The sequence below is a fragment of the Cyprinodon tularosa genome, unplaced genomic scaffold (assembly GCF_016077235.1).
Source record: "Cyprinodon tularosa strain WSP-4 unplaced genomic scaffold, ASM1607723v1 ctg1124, whole genome shotgun sequence".
In the NCBI taxonomy this organism is placed as follows: domain Eukaryota; kingdom Metazoa; phylum Chordata; class Actinopteri; order Cyprinodontiformes; family Cyprinodontidae; genus Cyprinodon; species Cyprinodon tularosa.
Window position 1 is genome coordinate 118,988 of NW_024037921.1, and position 20,736 is coordinate 139,723.

Consider the following 20,736-nt stretch of genomic DNA (forward strand, 5'->3'; position numbering starts at 1 on the left):
GGTCATCTCCTCCTTCTTATACCTTATGAGTCTATGTGTTGCATCAGGTGAATGCTTTGCTGTCCGTATCAGAAACTGACACGCCATCAATGCCCTGACCTGTATGCGTCTTGCTTCTATGCCCAAGAATTACAGATAGCTCCCCTTTATCAGTCCGGCTCCAAGATGTGCCCATATCCTGTATATTTTTAAAGACAGGAAGGCTGTCCTGATTAGATGACCTCCGTACACACAGTGACATCCACAATGTGAAGGAAGGCCTTCTACTCTGTCTAATCTGGCTAACAGAATAACAATGCACATGATGTATAAAGAATAAACCTAACACTATGAACGTTTCATTCCACATGTTTGTCCTCATAAACATCTGCTAATTCTAAACAGAATTTGGCAATAAAAGGAAACTTTGGATGATCTGCACTAAGTTTGATTAGATTTAAAACTATCTGTCATGTCACCATGCTGTGATTGATGTAACTCAATAAGTTATTTAAACTAAAATATTTGTATCATATTTTTTTCATGGCGGATATTATTTATAGATGTAAAAACAATGTAAGTACAGATAGTGCATAGGACAAAAAGCCTGATTTCAAGGAAGAATCAAAGTTTAATAATCTTGATTTTAACTCACTATACTAAATAAATTCCTTGAATAGAGAAAATAGTACACCTTAATTTGTCAATAAGTGAAGAACTATTCTATGAATATTGAAATGGAATTCCTTCCTAAATTGACGTTAAGACATTATATTAAACGTACCTCGCTGATCAGCATGACAGATAGGTGGTCGGAAGAGCTGAGGCGGGGGGTGGGGGTGCAGGGCTTCTCTAAATGCATCTTTGATGTTAGAGTAAACCAGGTCTAAAGGGTTCTGTCCCCAAGTTGCAAAGTCCACATGTTGGTAAAAATGAAGAACAGGCTTCAAATTGGCCTGTTTAAAATCCCCAGCAATGAGGAAAACACCCTCAGTGTGAAGATTGAAGTTCAGAGACAGTCTGAACACTCATGGCCTCTTCATATGACATTTAAACTATCCTAAAATAATTGTGGATATGAACTAGATACCACGTTAGCACTATTAAAAATCTGCCAACATGCTCATAATTCATGCAAGTGTTCAAGAAGAACTGCACAGCTGTTCAAAGCTGACACCCCTCCCACGTGAAAAAAAATTATGTTAGCACTGAGAGGCACATACAGAGCAGTGATGCTAACAACAGTGAACTCTCTAGGCAGATACAAAGGTCTGCAGTTAACAGTGAAAAGCTTTATGTCGGGAGAGCAGAAGCTGGTGACCGATCCATGGAGGATGCAGCATTTGAAATTAAACGAACCTGCTGTCAGTGAAGAGGACGGTCAACCTCATCTTAGCCAAAGATGTCACTGCAACTTTGGATGAAGACACCAAATATGATAGGTGAGTGTGGCCATATCATTGTTGGACCTCATAAAATATGTTAATAACATGTCAGGGCTGGAAACTACTTAGTAAGAAGTTGTTTTGGGTTGTAAATGCATTTTTATGTTTCATAGTGTTAATTTTTCAAGCGTTTTATTGTCATTACACTGTCAGAAGTACAGAGCAGCAATATTAACTCTCTCCATTTAACCCATCCCCTTGGGGGGCAGTGGGCTGCCATTGTTTGGCGCCCAGGGAGCAGTTTGGGGGTTAAACTGGAATTTGTCATGATTTTATCTAAAGCTCGGACCCACATGACCCACGAGTATTTTGAGTTCGGTGCAGAGTTTCTCCGAACTCTGCTCTGCCGGGAAACTGGAAGACGAGGGGAAGACAGACTGTTAGATTCAGGCTCAGTGGGGAATTGGAGTTGTTAATCTTGAAGGAGAGGATTTGTTGCCACTCACATTTCCAGAGAAGAAGAGCCACGTAGACTCCAATCGGTGTGTTGGTCTTCCAGAGTTTGTTTGATTCGGTGGAGGGCGGAACAGGGTTTACCCAGAACTCGGACAGAGTGGAATGATGCAGCCGCTGGTTGCAACTCAGATTTCCTGTGGTACTTGAACGGGTTATGGTGGAGATGACTTCCTTACTCAGAGAGTGATTTCAGCGTGCAATGGATTCCTCCTGCTTGGAATCCATTGCACAGTGTAAGACTCAGTTGATCCCACTTGGGAGAAGGCAGTCCGAAAAGGTCCAGTTTGCAGGAAGGCTTATTGCCGAAAGGCAAAGAACAAACAAAGACTCACGGAGAAACAAGCACTCAGTAAAACTCAATGTGATCTCAGCTTGGCTAGAGGACAAAAACTCAAAATGCAAAACTCAGATTAGACTTAGCATAAAAAAGGCTTGGCTAGAGTACCCCAAACTGGCAAACACTCTGGCATCGAAGTGGTGGCAACCAGCAGCTTAAAGGAATAGTACACCCAAAACATGATTAGCCTTCATTTTCTACTCACCCCCATGCTGAACAACACTCTGGAGTACTTTTTTGATATCTCAAATGCATCTGGAGATCTGGGAGGCTTCTTGCTGTCTGCTGACATTCAAATAATGGAGGTCTATGGTGACCGAGACAGAAAGGTCCATAAAAGTCCACAAAAAACGTGTCAATATTCCTCCATACTGCTTGTCCAATGTATTCCAAGTGTCCTGAGTGGGTAGCATCCAGAATTTACTCGAAACGAAGTCATTTAGAATGTTTTTAGAGCATAAACAGTAGTGTATAGGATTTCCTGAAAGCGCGCACATGCGCGCTCCCGACGCTACGGAAGCCGGCAGACCAAACCAGCGCATTCAGCTCGGCAAAGAACTCATGCTCTTCCTCAACACTGAAGTCCTCAGACATTTTTCTTTCGTTGTTTCTTTCTTTGCACAGGTAAACAGCACATTTCTTCTTCTACGCTTGCATTATTGGCAGAGCAGACGCTGAATGCGCACTTTCATCTGGTTTGGTCTGCCGGCTTCCGTAGCGCCATGAACGCGCCCGCGCGCGCTTCAGGCATGGATCTCTCCCACATTAATACTGCTTTTGTAAAGCGAAACAAAAATGCACTCATAAAACCTCTAACGCATGTAATTAATTTGTCCATTGAGAGCGGGCAATTACCTGCACCCTGGAAACAGGCTAGAGTTATGCCTATCTTTAAGTCAGGATCCCAAGAACAGGCCTGTAACTATCGGCCTATAAGCATCCTGCCTGTATTTTCTAAGGTGTTAGAAAAAATAGTCTCCAATCAGTTAATGGCGTACATACAGTATCATAAAATCTTACATCCTTTACAGTTTGGCTTCCGACCTCATTATTCTACGGATACAGCAAACTGTTATTTCATTGAACAAATAAAGTTGGCAATAGACAGCAGGTGCAGTCTTTTTGGATCTCATAAAGGCATTTGATACGTTAAATCATAAAATTCTAATTGCAAAATTATCCAAATTAAAATTTTCACCGAAAACTTTACAGTGGTTTGAATCATACTTAGAAGGAAGAGAGCAATGTGTCACAATAAACAATGAAAAATCATCATTTTTAAAGATAAATACAGGAGTGCCACAGGGATCCATCCTTGGCCCTCTACCCTTTACATTATACATTAATGACTTGTCAGAGTCTTGTCCAACAGCAGGTTTTCAGTTATATGCAGACGATGCAGTAATTTATGTTCGTGGAAAGACTGTGCAAGCAGTTTCTAATGAACTGTCAGGACATCTACAAACTGTGTCAGTGTGGTTCCATAATGCAGGGTTGTCTCTGAATGTTAAAAAAAAACTATGTATTGGGATCTGGAGGTTTGTCCACTTTCTCCACTAGAGGGCGCACGAGATCTCCTGGGAGCATGAGCTGACTGCTACACCTGTCTTCAATCTGCTCATCAGGAGACTCCTTCTTAAGGAGGCGGAGACTGAAAACCTGAAACCGGAAAAGTGACTCAGTCTGGAATCTGCCTGCCTGCATTCGGTCAGTCTCTGCCTTAGCCCTCAGCCCTCTGCCTGCCGACAAACCTCTGGACCCTCAGGGTTGCCCCCCTCCTCCTAATCTGTTCCGCCCCAGAGCAGGTATTAACTCAATCACCCGACAAACCACTGGGTCCCTGGAAATCCTCTAACCTCTCTGTTCTCCTTAGTGGTGATCCTCCCGTGACCAGTCGGACCAACCCAGTTCCAGTGCACATTTGAAAACTCTGTGAATAAACCTTTGAACTTTTTCTCTGTCTCCTGAGTGTTCTCTGCAAGCAGGTTAGACATCTCAATCCCATCATGACACTGCCTGTCTGTTTCTCTTCTAGGACCAAGCACATATCTCAAGAACTAAATTTACAGATAAATGGAGCTTGAATCTAGCAGGTCTCAGAAATCAAGTATCTAGGACTAATACTTGACTCACAATTGAAATTTGACAGCCATGTAAAAAAAGTGTCCAGAGTAACAAAAGCAAACTTGTACACATTCAAACTGATTAGAGATTCCCTACCGTTTCACACTGCTCACAGTTTTGTGCACTCCATGATCTTTTCCCATCTAAGTTACTGCATTAGTACTTGGTCACAGGCCACAAGCACTACTATCAAGCCTCTTCAGATGATCTATAATAGAGCTATAAAAATATTAGATAAAAAAAACAATCAGGTCCCATCACTGTGTTAGTCTGAACAATTTAAAAATGCTGAATTTCGAGAACTTTGTGAAATTTGCTCAGTTAAAACTGGTTTACAAATGCTTGCATGATAAGGCCCCTAAGGTTTTGAGTGACTGTGTAGTTCCTCTCAGAGCTGTGGGCTCAGTCACAAGAGGAGCCCACAGTGGAAACTGTCAAGTACCCAGACGCAAAACCTCTTTCGGTCAATCAGCTTTCATTGTACAAGGCACCAAAACATGGAATACATTACCTGCAGAACTGAAGAGAGAGTCAAACTGGGTCCTTTGTAAGACTTTTTATTGAGAGGTCAGTCATGTAAACATTAATAATCTAACTGACCTGATTTTATTTTTGTGATGTTTTAGTGTGTAATTTGTTCTGTTGTTCTTGTGTACAGTCACTGTGTTTTGTGTAAAAGCCTAACTGGGGACAGACATTGAGAATTAGCCTTAGCTAAAATGTTGTAGTGTGTGACATGATGCATGAAACATACTTGTCCCTATAAAATAAACGAATAAATAAATAAATAAGAAATGAGATGTTTCTCTGTTTACTGCAAACTGTCATGCAATGGTGGTACAAAATTGCTGATGTTTGTGCAAGGATAATCACAGTTATCTGGAGACCACTCTATTCTATGATTCAATCAGAGGAGCATTTTGTCCTATGACCTGATCAATTGCCTTGCCTTGGAATTCAGAGTTGGAGGAGGTGCCGCCCCTCCCATCAGCCCGCCAGAGAAAGACAGGCTGCTACAAGCATCGATCTCCCCCCACCCCCCAGCGCACATACACCGTCACAGCAACCGGATGGAAATGATGAGTTAAAATATGGGGAAAACAAGACAAAAGGATTTTGATTTGCTCTGAACACCTGACCCTAAAAAACTCACATGAGCTGCAACTTGCTCCCCTGTGTGTGTGTGTGTGTGTGTGTGCAAGAACCTTGAGGACAGAGACACTGGGGAATTTTTATTTGTGGGGAAACAAGGAGGAGGTGCATTAAAATAAGGCTTTTCTTATCTCCGGTGCTAAAAACATTTTTAAATTAATGAGTTATTGTTTTGGCTTGAGAAGCGGCTACCCTGCTTGGACTGAGGCGGGGGAGATCCAGGACTGAAACTGCCTGGATGCAGCAATCAGTAAAGGGTAAAGTGATCAACCATATATTTTATTTTATTTTCCTTTTCCATAGACTTCCAACTATGCAGGAAAAGCTTGATAACTTTCTCATTTAGATTCCTGTCTCCATCTTGCAATGAAGAAAATGATTGCTGACACACTGACTTTCTTGACATGACTTATCTGTGGGAAAATTAGGGTGATAATGTACGGCCTGGTTGGCTTTGAAGAAGGCTATGTTCACACTGCAGCCTTAAGTGACCCAAATATGATTTTTTTGCCCATATGCGACCTGGATCTGATCTTTTCATTGGAGTCTGAACAACACAGAACCGATTTTTTCCACTTGGCCACTTGGCTCTGTGGTCCTTAATCCGATACGAATCGGATGTTTTCAAATGCGACCTGTGTCGGAACGTGTCATTAATACCCGCCAAAGGCCACTATTCTGCGTCTTGCTATGCAGGAGCGGCAAAAAAAAAACAACCATGGTGGACGATGATGCAGAGAGCAGCCTTTATGTGTAACCATATTGAAAAGATTGAGTTTTTGTGGTTGGAAAAGATCGCTAGATGCGCGCTGGTACTTCCATCCATGTTTATATCCGTAAACATAGAGCATGCTGGCCTGTGACGCCATTGCGTCCACTACTGCGCATGCGGGACACTTGCGTTGTATGACTGCAGTTCACACAGGAGATCACATACAAGTCACATATAATTGGACATATGAACGGAAACGCAAAAATAAAAAATCAGATTTAACAAAAAAATCAGAATTGAGCATTAAGGCCTGCAGTGTGAACGTAGCCTACACGATGATTGTTTTAGAGTCAGTATAATAATTTCTGATCAAATTAGAACTAACCTTAAATATCTAAACCAAAAATTATCTTTTTAAAAGAAAAAAAACTCAACAGCAACTACCTTTTCCTATGTCAACTTCAGGAGTGGAAAACAAAACGTTTGTTATCAGGCCTGTGGTTGTTTAAAAACAGGACGGGTCTCATTTTTTTCATTTCCTGCTGTCACCATGTTCCATAACGTTATGGAAGGACCTGGAGATGAAAATTGAGGCAAATCCAGAGAGAGAAAAGGGTAGTAAAATGTGCACAGGTTTTAGTCACAAACCAAATTCTCTATTTCCACAGCAGCCACTCAGAGAGATTAGCTTCATCACTTTATGATTTTGTGGTATGTTGCTTTGTCCCTGTGCCATGAATGTCTGAGGTTCTGACTAAGACAGAGAAAAGGGGATGGTTGCTCTGACTTATGAAAATGTAAACAAAATAGCAACGTATAGAGGAAAAAGAATGAATAATATAATCCAATAGGATGAAGTCTAAAGTTATGTTTCACTTTAATTTGAATTAGATTTCACTAAATGAAAAACTAAGAAAAGTAGATTTCCTTTCCTCAAAAAATATTAACACACGTGTATATCAATTAAAACTTATGAACAATGAATTCAGTGATTTTCATCCCTTAAAAATAAATGCCACCCTACAGATTACCAAATATATGGGATATAGTTTGGAAAAATGCAACTGAAATACATAAAGGCTATGAGTTTATTAACTAAAATAGCAGATTTGCAAAAATAAACAATTTCTGAGGATTTGAATCAAAGTGGCATATTTTCCTGAGAGTGTGAAATAATAATAATTATAATAATAATAATAATTTTTGGTACATTTAAAACAAGTATGTTTAAAAGAGAATGAAATCTAAAACCTGCTTAATGGATTTAAATCTAGGAAGCTAAAAAACAAAAAAAAATCCTAACTGTCAGAAATAGGACTGAAATAGCACCTGACATAAAGTTATAAATGGTTGATAATGCTTTCTACTGGGACTGGGACATAAAAGGAGTTTTCACCTGAGAACCCAAAAGACCCCCCCACAGGCTTTAGGTTGTGGATGGGCTTCAAAGTTTAACTTTGAGGGACGGCAGCAGAATACGCCATAAGATGTTCTGATTCTTAGGTCAGAGGTGACGAGGTCTTCAGAGAGATCTCCCTATTATCCCAGGTTGGCTTACAGCAGAATAGTAACTGGTTCACTGTTTATTGACTAGAGTTAAATTACCTGCAGATAAACAGACTGAAAAGCGGCCATTTTACCGCTGACCCAGTTACAGGAGGTTCGGTAAAGATGGGCAGGCTAAGGCCCCCCCCCAGTGAGAGAAAAGGGCCTGAGACACACATGAAGGTTTGCATGCTATAATTAGAAAGTTTAATCATTTATATTAAGGCCACTTGTTTGTTTTCTGTTTCTCTTTTCTGTTGTCTGATTTTTTGTGGATTGTATGATTGTCTGTTGTCGATTTTGGAAAAGATAATTTAGTTAATTTTATCTTGGGAAAAAAGAAATGAGGGCTGCTCAGTAGCGAAGTGTGTAGCACAGCAAGAAGGTTTTGTGTTCGATTCCAGGCCTGGGGTCTTTCTGCGTGGAGTTTGCATGTTCTCCTTGAGCATGTGTGGGTTTTCTCCGGATACTCGGGCTTCTGTTGAATATTATTATATTGTTATTTCATATTGTTCAGACGTTAAGTCAGTGTTTCTAGAAAATGTACTTTTTTGTTTCTGTGCATGTTGCTGCAGTTCAGAAGTAAAGCGATATAAAATGAAGTCAAATCACAAGTCATTTTTTCAGCAAGATGGGATGTTTCAGCTAAATCCACAACAGCCAGGGTGGCTACTGGCTTATTCATTGCGGCTTCTTCGCGGGGCCTGGCTGACCCGGGGCCTGGCTGTGGCTCCTGCCGGGGTTCCCCTGGAGCCTCGGATCCCTGGGGCCCAGGGCCGGATTCACTTGAGGGTGGCTGGCTGCCAGCATTGCGGTGGCTTGGGGACTTCCTCGGGGCCGTCTCTCCTCCTCCCTTGGTGGGGGTCGGATTTCCTGGGCTGGCCCCTCCTTGGTGCCTTGGCTCTTGGGGTCCCTTTGGGTGCCTGGGGTTTTGGGTCTTCCGGCGCTGAACTCGGTGCTCTGGGGGGGCGCCTCTTCACAAACACTATTGAGCATTTTCTCTATGGATAAACTTTACATGCACAAGTGCACTCTCACAAACAACTATAGGTGCTTGGTTGCAGGTATTCAGAGATTTACTTTCATACAGAAAGCCCACACTATTATCTTTCTTTCATCCTTTCTCCTTTTTTCCTGTTTTTCTTCTTCTGTTCTACCTACATTGCAGTGACCATATAATCTGTAAAACTACCTGCATAATTATAATAAAGCAATTTATGTGCATAAATCAAGCGGAGCACTATGGCGATAGCCGTACTGCTCCACTTGTGAAAGTAAAATCTGTTGGGCTCTTTTTGGCATCAAGACAATTACTCTTATTGCCATATTGCCAGACAGGACACTGTAAAAAAAATAATAATAATAATAAATGTGTTATGACGGGTTCCCAAATGAAAATTTCAGCAACAGAAACAGCTTTGGCTACAATATAGCTTGCCACCTTCAGTGTGTGTGAGAATGACTGTAGTTTAAAGCACTTTGGTCAAGTCCCCTGACGTGAAAAAGTACAGGCCATTTACCATTAACGTCTTTAGTGTACCTTAAAGGAATAGTACACCCAAAACATGATTAGCCTTCATTTTCTACTCACCCCCATGCTGAACAACACTCTGGAGTACTTTTTTGATATCTCAAATGCATCTGGAGATCTGGGAGGCTTCTTGCTGTCTGCTGACATTCAAATAATGGAGGTCTATGGCGCCCGAGGCAGAAAGGTCCATAAAAGTCCACAAAAAACGTGTCAATATTCCTCCAAACTGCTCGTCCAATGTATTCCAAGTGTCCTGAGTGGGTAGCATCCAGAATTTACTTGAAACGAAGTCATTTAGAATGTTTTTAGAGCATAAACAGTAGTGTATAGGATTTCCTGAAAGCGCGCGCCGGCGCGTTCATGACGCTACGGAAGCCGGCAGACCAAACCAGATGAAAGTGCGCATTCAGCGTCTGCTCTGCCGATAATGCAAGCGTAGAAGAAGAAATGTGCTGTTTACCTGTGCAAAGAAAGAAACAACGAAAGAAAAATGTCTGAGGACTTCAGTGTTGAGGAAGAGAATGAGTTCTTTGCCGAGCTGAATGCGCACTTTCATCTGGTTTGGTCTGCCCCGGTTTCCGTACTCGTGAACTCGCTTTTAGGAAATCCTATACACTACTGTTTATGCTCTAAAAACATTCTAAATGACTTCGTTTCGAGTAAATTCTGGACGCTACCCACTCAGGACACTTGGAATACATTGGACGAGCAGTATGGAGGAATATTGACACGTTTTTTGTGGACTTTTATGGACCTTTCTGTCTCGGGCACAATAGACCTCCATTATTTGAATGTCAGCAGACAGCAAGAAGCCTCCCAGATCTCCAGATGCATTTGAGATATCAAAAAAGTACTCCAGAGTGTTGTTCAGCATGGGGGTGAGTAGAAAATGAAGGCTAATCATGTTTTGGGTGTACTATTCCTTTAAGCAGAACCGTGGAGATATGAGAGCTGAGAGACAAAACACCAATAAAGATTATTAATGACTTAAAAGAAACTATATACAGAAGCAATCTTTACAATCCATGTTTTTATTTCTGCTTGGTTCATCAATCTAGAAGTGAATACATTCATGGAAAACATCCAGTGCAGAAAACAATGCAATAAAATCTAGTTCTATAAAGCAGACGACAGTTTCTCTAAATGACAGCAGGTTATTTTAACATCTACCGAATCAGAAACAAAACTATAGGAAAAAAAAATCATAGAACATTTTTACTTTAAAAGATCTTTAAAAGCAGAAACATAAAAGAAAATATGATTTTAAAGTGAATATCAACACAGATTGTAAATCTGACATTTAATGGAAAAAATGTCAAATTTCTGTCCAAGGTCTGACTTTCGTTCCAAATTATCCATTCTAGTGCAAAGAAACACATTCAATCTTGATCCATTGATATTTTCCAACAATGCACACTTTTTACTTTTATCCCTATGGCCCAGAAATGTTGGAGTGAATTATGTTTTCGTTGACAGTTTTATTTAAAAGATGTAAAAAAAGAAAAAAAAAACAAAAAAATGCACTCCTACAGGAGTGAAAGTCTTCTGTAATACGTTATTAAGCCAAAAGGCTTTTTACCAAGTTATAGCAGATTCAAATTCATCAGCAATATATCAGCAAAATATTAAATTATAACAAAATAAGCAATTTGAACCTTGTTCAGCTCTTTAAACAAACATGTTTCGGTGTGTTACAGCTTTTTATCACGTGTAAAACATGGAAAAGGTCTCTCCTGTTCATTCCACGGGCGTTTAACTGATATGACTTCTTATGTGAATCAATAAATCTTTCTTTTTAGATCAGATTCATGAATGGATTTCTCACGAGTTTATCTGTGAGATGTCAAACTATCTTTTTGATTAAACTTTTGCCAAACCTAGTTCAAGAGAAAGGCGTCTCACCTGTCTGATTTCTGATGTGAGAAATCAAGCTTTGTTTGCTAACAAGACTTTTTCCATAAAGAGTACAGGAGAACGGCTTCCCACCTGTATGAATTCTAATGTGTTTATCAAGAGTGCTTTTTTGGGTAAAGCTTTTTCCACAGGACCCACATTTGTAAGGCTTCTAACCTCTGTGTATTCTCATGTGAGAAGCCAAGCTAAGGCCCCGTCCACACAAAGTCAAACCCTGGCCTAAACGCACAAATTTTTCACCAAACCAGCCTCTCATCCATACGAAGCCGCCGTTTCGGGGGTCTGTAAACGATCTTTTTTTTATGAGGCCTTCAGAGTGGGAAGATTTTTTTTTACACGCATGCGTCTTAGCGTCGCCTCTAAACACGAATGCCCGACACAGTATTACAACAACAATGGCGCCGTACTGTGTTGAATGGTTGCTGCTCATGCTACTCACCCTGCTGTCGGGCTTACAACAGAATCTTCTTCTGGAATATCTCCAGGAAGAACAGAGCAATATCGACCACATAGTTAAGCACATGAATTTGACTGAACCACGAAAATGGACCCGCAGGGCAACCATGTATAAATATTAGTGCGCATGCCCAACATTTCGTCGCCTATTTTTGCTTTGGCACCACAGCGCCACTTACAGGCCTGGCATACATTTTGCAGCGTTTTCATGCATTCGTGTGGACGATCACATTTATTTTACGTCTCCGTCTTTACGACAAACGTTCTGGAAAATATTAGCGTTTCGTGTTCGTTTTGACTTCGTGTGGACGGGGCCTAAGCTTTCGAATGAAACTTTTGCCACAAAGAGTACAAGACAACGGCTTGTCACCTGTGTGAGATCTGAAGTGTTTAAGCTTTATCCAGAGGACACGTTTGAAAGTCTTCTCTCCTGTGTGAATTCTCATGTGACAAATCATGCGCTGTTTGCTAGCAAGACCTTTGCCACAAAGAGTACAGGAAAATGGCTTCTCACCTGTGTGAATTCTCAAGTGATTATTAAGATGCTGCTTTCTGATAAAGCTCTTTCCACATGAGACACATTTGAAAGGTTTATCACCTGTGTGAATTCTCATGTGTACATAAAGAGAACCTTTATAGGTAAAGCTTTTTCCACATGAAACACATTTGAAAGACTTCTCACCTGTGTGAATTCTAATGTGTGAATGAAGATAACGTTTCTTGCTAAAGCTTTTTCATCAGGACTCACATTTAAATGGCTTCTCACCTGTGTGAAATCCCACGTGAGACGCCAGGATATGTTTGTTAGCAAGACTTTTGCCACAAAGAGTACAGGAGAACGTCTTCTCACATGTGTGAAATCTGATGTGTCTATCAAAAATACTTTTATGGCTAAAGCTTTTTCCACATGAAACACATTTGAAAGGCTTCTCACCTTTGTGAATTCTGATGGGTTTATCCAGAGCACATTTATGGCTAAAGCTTTTTCCACAGGACTCCCATTTAAAACTCTTAGCTATGTGAGTTCTGATGTGTTTATTAAGATTACCTTTATCGGTAAAGCTTTTTCCACAGGACTCACATTTGAAAGGCTTCTCACCTGTGTGAATTCTGATGTGTTTATCAATATCACTTTTTTGGCTAAAGCTTTTTCCACAGGACTCACATTTAAAAGGCTTCTCACCTGTGTGAATTCTCATGTGAATGGTCAGGCTTTGTTTGCTAACAAGACTTTTGCCACAAAGAGTACAGGAGAACGGCTTCTCACCCGTGTGAATTCTGATGTGTTTATCAAGAGAGCGTTTTTCAGTAAAGCTTTTTCCACAGGACTCACATTTAAAAGGCTTCTCACCTGTGTGAATTCTCATGTGAATGGTCAGGTTATGTTTGCTAGCTAGACTTTTGCTACAAAGAGTACAGGAGAACGACTTCTCACCTGTGTGAATTCTGATGTGTTTATCAAGATGGTCTTTTCTTGCAAAGCTTTTTCCACAGGACAAACATTCGAAAGGTTTTTCACCTGTGTGAGTTCTGATGTGTTTATCAAGATTTTCTTTTCTTGCAAAGCTTTTTCCACAGGACAAACATTTGAAAGGTTTTTCACCTGTGTGAGTTCTCATGTGAACCAATAAATATTTTTTCTTTAGAAACCTTTTTCCACATCTCAAACATGGGAAAGGGTTCCTTTCTGTATCTCCAGGCTCAACAAGCCGCCCTTCATGCTTAATTATGGGGAGCTCCATGGTTTCCTCTTTTATCCAGGGATGTTCTGGCTTTTGCTGCTCTTCTTTTATCTGCAGAGGTTCTGGTTCTGCTTGGTCCAAACTGGAATTCCTCTCCTGTTCAGAGAACTGCTGCTCAGGGAAAACCTCTTCTTTTCCAACATAATCCTGCAGGCGGTCTGGAAAAACAAACACAGGAGAAAGACTTTGAATTGCAGGTTAAAGAAAGGACTTCACTTTAACCATCCATGTGTTGATCAAGCTGCATATAACCAGAGTAGAATTACATTTCCCAGCATTCACTGCAGCTCTGACATCACATCACAGGTTAGAAAAGACCAGGCAACGCTGCACTGTCCTCTAGAAAGGCTTGGACCTCCACTTTGTCATCAAAGCTTGTTTAAACTACTTTACAGATATTTTTCAGTTGAATGGTTCAGGATGTAGCTTATGTTTACATTTCTGTAATTGTAAACAAATTTGAAAATTCATCAACAGGACTTAAAGTAGGGCTGGGCGATAATTCAATAACGATATATATCGATCGATAGACGTGTGGCGCAATAGAGAAAAAGAGGGTCGATAAAAGTTCGATAAGAAACGCAGTTTTCCTTCCTTCTCGTTGTAGCCTATCATGTAGGTTTATGCTAGTCACTACTTCCTCTCAACCAATCACAATCACGGACCCAGGCACGCCGTCACCAAACCACCTCTCAAACCACAACACAGAGCACATGAAGATGTCGCAGCAAGGAGAGGCGGAGGAAATTGTTCCAAAGAAGGGTTTTTGTAGTTCGCCAGTTTGGCAGTATTTCGGTCATGGCAAGTCGGACAAAAAACAAACCAGTCATCTGTAAAATGTGTCGGGATCCAGTGAAAACGAAGTCTGATAACACAACCAACTTTTTTTTTTTTTAACATCTCAGCCGCTCACAGCCGCAGGAGTACCAGCTGTGTACGCCACGGCGCGGATCCCCTCCGAGGAATCTTCGGAAATTTCGGGAAAATATATATATATATAAAGTTCTGGGCAGTTTCCCACGTAGTTCTAACAATTGAGAGAAAAATGCTGAGGGGCCAGAAACTTCAAAGTAATAACTGAGGTTAAAGCAGGAAACTACGCTGAACCAGGTTCATTTATTTGTTATATTTATTTTGGTCACTTTTCTGGTCACTTTAGTTTATTCTTTGTCAGTATTTAATAACATAACTCAGGTCTCTTAAGTTATTTTTCTTTAAAACAATTCTGTCATGGTTAAAAAAGTTGGATAAATAAATATTTAATTGGAAGTCTGTGTTTGTGTTTTTTATTAAAATTAAATCATTTAGCAATATCATAAAATGTCCAGGCAGAGCTGCACATAAATTATGGTTTCAAATCTTTTCAATAATTATCGATATCGATCAATATGCATTTTTTTTATCGATAAGCTTTTTTTCTATATCGTCCAGCCCTAGGTTAAAGTACTGTTACAGTCATAAGTATGTGATAAAAGAAAGCTCAGAGTAAACGAAGTTATTAAATATAAACTTAAAAATTTATTTCAAGATGTTTTCAGGGGAGAAAGTAGACCAAGAACTTTCACCAATCTGTAAATCAACAATGAGCCAACTTTAAAATGACTTTTGGAGGTTTCAAAGCAGTGTAGCCCCGCCCACAGGCCACGGTGGCAACATGTTAGGCGGGTGGTTGGAGTGTTTACTTGCTATCATCAGCTTGATGGCAGTCATATCTGTTATTTCCCGCTACCTGCTAGCTGTTTGTAGCAGCTGAAAGTGAGCGATGAAACATTTATACATATCTGGTTGATAACTGCATTACCAAATTATAGTGTGGTTTTCTCTCGAAATCTCCGACATGTTAAATTAGTTTTAGTGTCTTATAAACTCTGATGCTAGAGTCTTTTCCTCATGCTGCATTCGGACGAAATTACTTTAGTGTCAGGAGCTCCTGGTTTACATGAAATTCTACCATTTAGGCCAGTTTCACCTCTTCGGCACATTGGGAGCTTTCAAGTGTTGACCTGCGTCCAAACTAGGGGTGTGCAAAATAATCGTCATGATGATGCATCGTGATTCTAATTTTCGTGATCTACTGCATCGATTCTTGATGCCAAGAATCGATTATTTATTTAAAAAAATGAATAAATAAAATTGAATGAATGGTTGGCGAACATCAGCCAAAAACAAGTGTAATACAACTTCCAGTCCAGTAGATGTCGCTGCAAATGGGTTGACGCACGCTGCCTTGTGTCACAAGCATTTCCGGCCGCGGGATACTGTGCCGAGTCATTCAAAAACAAAACATGGAGGAGAAAATATTGCAATGCATCGCGATAATTCAAGTATTGTCACGCATCGTGATAGAATCGCATCGTGGCCTGTGAATCGTGATTCGAATTGAATCGTGACTTCTTTGGCAATACCCACCCCTAGTCCAAACTGTCAGACTCTGCAGTTTGAAGTTCTGAAGTTTTTCAGTTTGAGACGAGTGTCAACCAATCAGATAAGGTGATCCTGTAATGGACTGGAAGACCATGACTGCATCAAAGCTGTGATCTCTCCTCCTGCAGAGCCGTCAGCATAAAACCAGACAAATTGGACAAGATGAAGGGGTCACACACCACTACGTTTATTGCATTGAAGGCAAAGACTTAACCTGGTCTTTAACTTTGGTTCTGGGGACATAATGTCCAGTGTGTTTTAGGTGTTCCCATACCTGAAAACACCTGGTAATCGGGGGGTTAAGGGTCTTGCTCAGAGATCCAGAGTGGCAGTCTGTGGGAGTGGGTTTCGAACTCACAAGCCCTATGTCCTAACCACTAGGCCGCCACTCTTCCTTAACAAATGTGTTGTTGTAATTGAAAAGTTAAAATAACTGCCACAAACGGTGGCATGAGTCTTAGCTTTAGCCTGACTTGAGTCCTCAAGTGGTCAGAGGATGAAGTATCCTGACATAAAAGGCAGTTTGAGATGATTTTATATGGTCCATGTTAAAGGGAGCTTCAAGGTTATACTAAAAAACAGATCAATGTTTGCAAAGTCCACAGCCACAGGATACAGTTAATAAACTTAGTCCCTGAGATGGCCGGAGTTCGGGCATTAAATGTGAACCATTACATTAAATGTGAACCAACAACCTTGTGTTAACACAGAGCACAACTACAGAATGTTTCACACCACTAATGGTATCAAAAGATTACCTTTTCAAGCCATTCATTTGATTCAGCTGTGTTGAAGCAGGGATGCATCTAAAATCTGTAGGACAGTAGATCTTGAGGACCAGGGTTGGAGACCACTGGACTACAGGGACTCTACAAAATAAAACAGTTTACCTTTGCACACCCTTTCTTTGTGCCGTATGGGTCATAGGTATGATCCGAACTCAACCAATTTCTTCAGATTACACTACCAAGGCCTGTTGACATCACACCTAAGTGCACATTTCTTAATGAAGCTCTAAAATTTCTACTTTAATAATGCATCTGCTGACCTCGTAAGCAGATGCATTGCTTCTGTCAACTTCAAGGTAAACAGATACTTTTAGACTTTTTCTTCTGGTTAATCAATTTAACTAAATGTTTTGCTTTTAAGATGAGGGTGTTTCTGCCATTATTCTGCCAAATGATTCTACCCTACAAAATCTTCAGATGATTCTACTTTTTTCTGTTGTTTGAAGTTTCTGGATACTTCCTATCACATTTTCAAATGTCCCTCAGCTAATTTGTGCTTCTTTTCTTTCTTGCAGTTTCTTTAGCTAATTTTTCTTTTTCATTCAGCAAAAAAAACATTCCCACTTTGATGTTTCTCCAAAACAGCTTTTTCTAGTTAATCTTACAGTTCCATGGAGTTTATGTTTTTTTTTTCTTAACAGTGACAGCACATGATTTATTGATTACTGGCTGCCATTTGGGTTCATACACCTTATTCATGATCCAACTGAAATATTTTTTAAGGACTTTCAAGGTCAGTTTAAAGCTTTTCCAGTTCCTTAACTAGTTGTAAACTACATAGTGCATAATCCAGCTGCCACCACCAGTTGACCTAGAACACCAACTATAATGAGGCCCACATGCTAAAAAAGCCTTCCTAGGGCTCTTTGTTTCACTAAACAGATAAAGCTTTCTCAAATCCCAAAGGAGCTTTAAAGATTCTGCTGTTAGCTTGGATTATCTAATCCAGGTCTGAAGTGTCTGAGTGCTGAAGTTTTTAGAGTAGAGCAGAATAAAGACAGTTAAAGTGGAGAGAAAAGAGGTGGAACAGCCCTTTAGCTGAAGCAGAAGCTAGCTTTAGCTTAGCATGTTGATCTCCTCTAATGAGTTTTCCAATCAGCTGAGGCTCCAACCCTCAGTCTGCATCCTGAGGGAATCGTTTCTATCAGGTGTTTCCTACCTATCCGCTGTAAGATGATCTGGGGGATCCTGGTGAAATCCAGCAGTCTGTGCTGATCGTCCATCTCCACTTTGGGCCTTTTCTCTCTTCCTTTAACCTCCGTCAATGTTTCTTCAGCAGGAGTTAACTGCTCGCTGATAAACTCTCCTTGAAGCTGGACTGAACACATTCTCCCTGCAAACACTCACACATCATCAGCCTCTCTACAAACACTCCACGGAGGGAGGAAGCTAACGCTGCTGCTGCGGGCATAGATATCCATAATAAAGGACCCACAATCTTCTTCTTCATCTGTTCTATCATGGCGGATCGCAAGCAACTTTAAGGTGCATACCGCCACCTACTGAGTGTGTAGCAACATTACAAATTCTATTTTTTTTTGTTTTGTATTCTATAGATAAATAAATAATGCTTTCTTTAATCAGTAATGATCATTTATTTTTCCTTCATTTCCCAACATTCCTTTCAGACTCCATTCTTTGTCTGTTCTTCCAATTATTCTTCTCAGTTTCTCCCTTTCATGTTCATAAGTTTTTAAAATTCATCAGTAAATGTTCTACATTTTCTTTTTCTCCACTTTCTTCACATTTATCACTATTTTTCCTCCCTATTAAATATAAATTGTCATTTAAACAGGTCTGAGCCACTCTTAATCTGATCATTATTACTTCTTCCCTTCTGTTTCTCTCATTAATGATTCTATTTAATACTGATTTTTTAACCTTATATAATCCTCTTCCTTTCTTCTCTTTATTCCACCTCTTTTGCCATTTTCCCATTTCTTTAATCTTAATAAGTGATTTACCTTCATGTGCTGAAACCCAACATGACCAAATATCAGTGCCACCCCTATATAATCTAAATAGACTGTGCTGGATTTCTGATTCTAAATCTATTCTATCATTTCCTTCTCCCTGAATACTTTGTAAAACTGCTTTGGAATCTCTACAGACCACCATCCTATCTGGTCTAACCCCCTCTACCCATTGTAAGCTTAGTCTACCTGCTGCCATTTCTGCTGCTGATGGATCCACAGTCCATGTTTTGCTAAAAAGTGATCGGCTCAGATCGGGAGCGTCCCGAGGAGGGGCTTGTTTCCAGCGGGAGCCCAGCCTGTCTGTGTTGTTTCTTTTTTAAATCAAACACTATTCACAGCAGTAAAACAGTTATGTTTGTATGACCAAGGTTACAGCAGATGTGAGTCTTATTTACCTTCCTCTGCTCCCTATTGTTATATAATGAAGTTAGGTCCCTCTGAAAGCGGCTGCGCCTCAGAACTTCCCTTTCGGTTCTTTTCCTGGGAACAAGTTATCTACTACTCTTAACTCAAACTGGGTAAAATCATAAAAAAAGGACTATAAAACAGGAGTACAAAAGTAACAGAGTTTATTCCAGTTCAGGTGGTTAAAGGACTGAGAGATTGCTTGGAGTTGGCTCAGCTGTGGGCTCAAAAAACGTCAGCGAGCGTCCGGCAAAAATTAGATTAGATTAGATGAGCTTTATTGATCTCACAGCGGAGAAATTCACTTGTCTCATATTGGTATACAAGTCAAAGAAGGTGCAAACAAGGAGGAAAAGGTGCATTAAAAATAGACAATAAACAATATATATATACAGTATATCCAGGGATATGCAGTATATCAAGGTAAATAAGGATTAAGGTGCAAGTGTACCTGTATCGCACACAATGAAAAACAAAATAAAAATAAGATTGAGCCCCGAATAAAGTCATCTCCTCCTTCTTATACCTTATGAGCCTATGTGTTGCATCAGGTGAATGCTTTGCTGTCCGTATCAGAAACTGACACGCCATCAATGCCCTGACCTGTATGCGTCTTGCTTCTATGCCCAAGAATTACAGATAGCTCCCCTTTATCAGTCCGGCTCCAAGATGTGCCCATATCCTGTATATTTTTAAAGACACGAAGGCTGTCCTGATTAGATGACCTCCGTACACACAGTGACATCCACAATGTTAGGGAAGGCCTTCTACTCTGTCTAATCTGGCTAACAGAATAACAATGCACATGATGTATAAAGAATAAACCTAACACTATGAACGTTTCATTCCACATGTTTGTCCTCATAAACATCTGCTAATTCTAAACAGGCTTTGGCAATAAAAGGAAACTTTGGATGATCTGCACTAAGTTTGATTAGATTTAAAACTATCTGTCATGTCACCATGCTGTGATTGATGTAACTCAATAAGTTATTTAAACTAAAATATTTTTATCATATTTTTTTATGGCGGATATTATTTATAGATGTAAAAACAATGTAAGTACAGATAGTGCATAGGACAAAAAGCCTGATTTCAAGGAAGAATCAAAGTTTGATAATCTTGATTTTAACTCACTATACTAAATAAATTCCTTGAATAGAGAAAATAGTACACCTTAATTTGTCAATAAGTGAAGAACTATTCTATGAATATTGAAATGGAATTCCTTCCTAAATTGACGCTAAGACATTATATTAAACGTACCTCGCTGATCAGCATGACAGATAGGTGGTCTGAAGAGCTGAGGTGGGGGGTGGGGGTGCAGGGCTGCTCTAAATGCATCTTTGATGTTAGAGTAAACCAGGTCTAAAGGGTTCTGTCCCCAAGTTGCAAAGTCCACATGTTGGTAAAAATGAAGAACAGGCTTCAAATTGGCCTGTTTAAAATCCCCAGCAATGAGGAAAACACCCTCAGTGTGCAGATTGAAGTTCAGAGATAGTCTGAACACTCATGGCCTCTTCATCTGACATTTAAACTATCCTAAAATAATTGTGGATATGAACTAGATACCACTTTAGCCCTATTAAAAATCTGCCCACACGCTCATAATTCATGCAAGTATTCATGAAGAACTGCACAGCTGTTCGAAGCTGACACCCCTCCCACGTGAAAAAAATTGTGTTAGCACTGAGAGGCACATACAGAGCAGTGATGCTAACAACAGTGAACTCTCTAGGCAGATACAAAG

At 40.1% G+C, this 20,736-nt stretch overlaps 1 pseudogene; it reads right to left on the minus strand.

Annotated features, from left to right (window-relative positions):
- The window catches only part of LOC119793944, a 30,154-nt pseudogene extending 12,103 nt beyond the window's left edge, over positions 1 to 18,051 (minus strand).
- Positions 18,052 to 20,736: the final 2,685 nt, after the last annotated feature.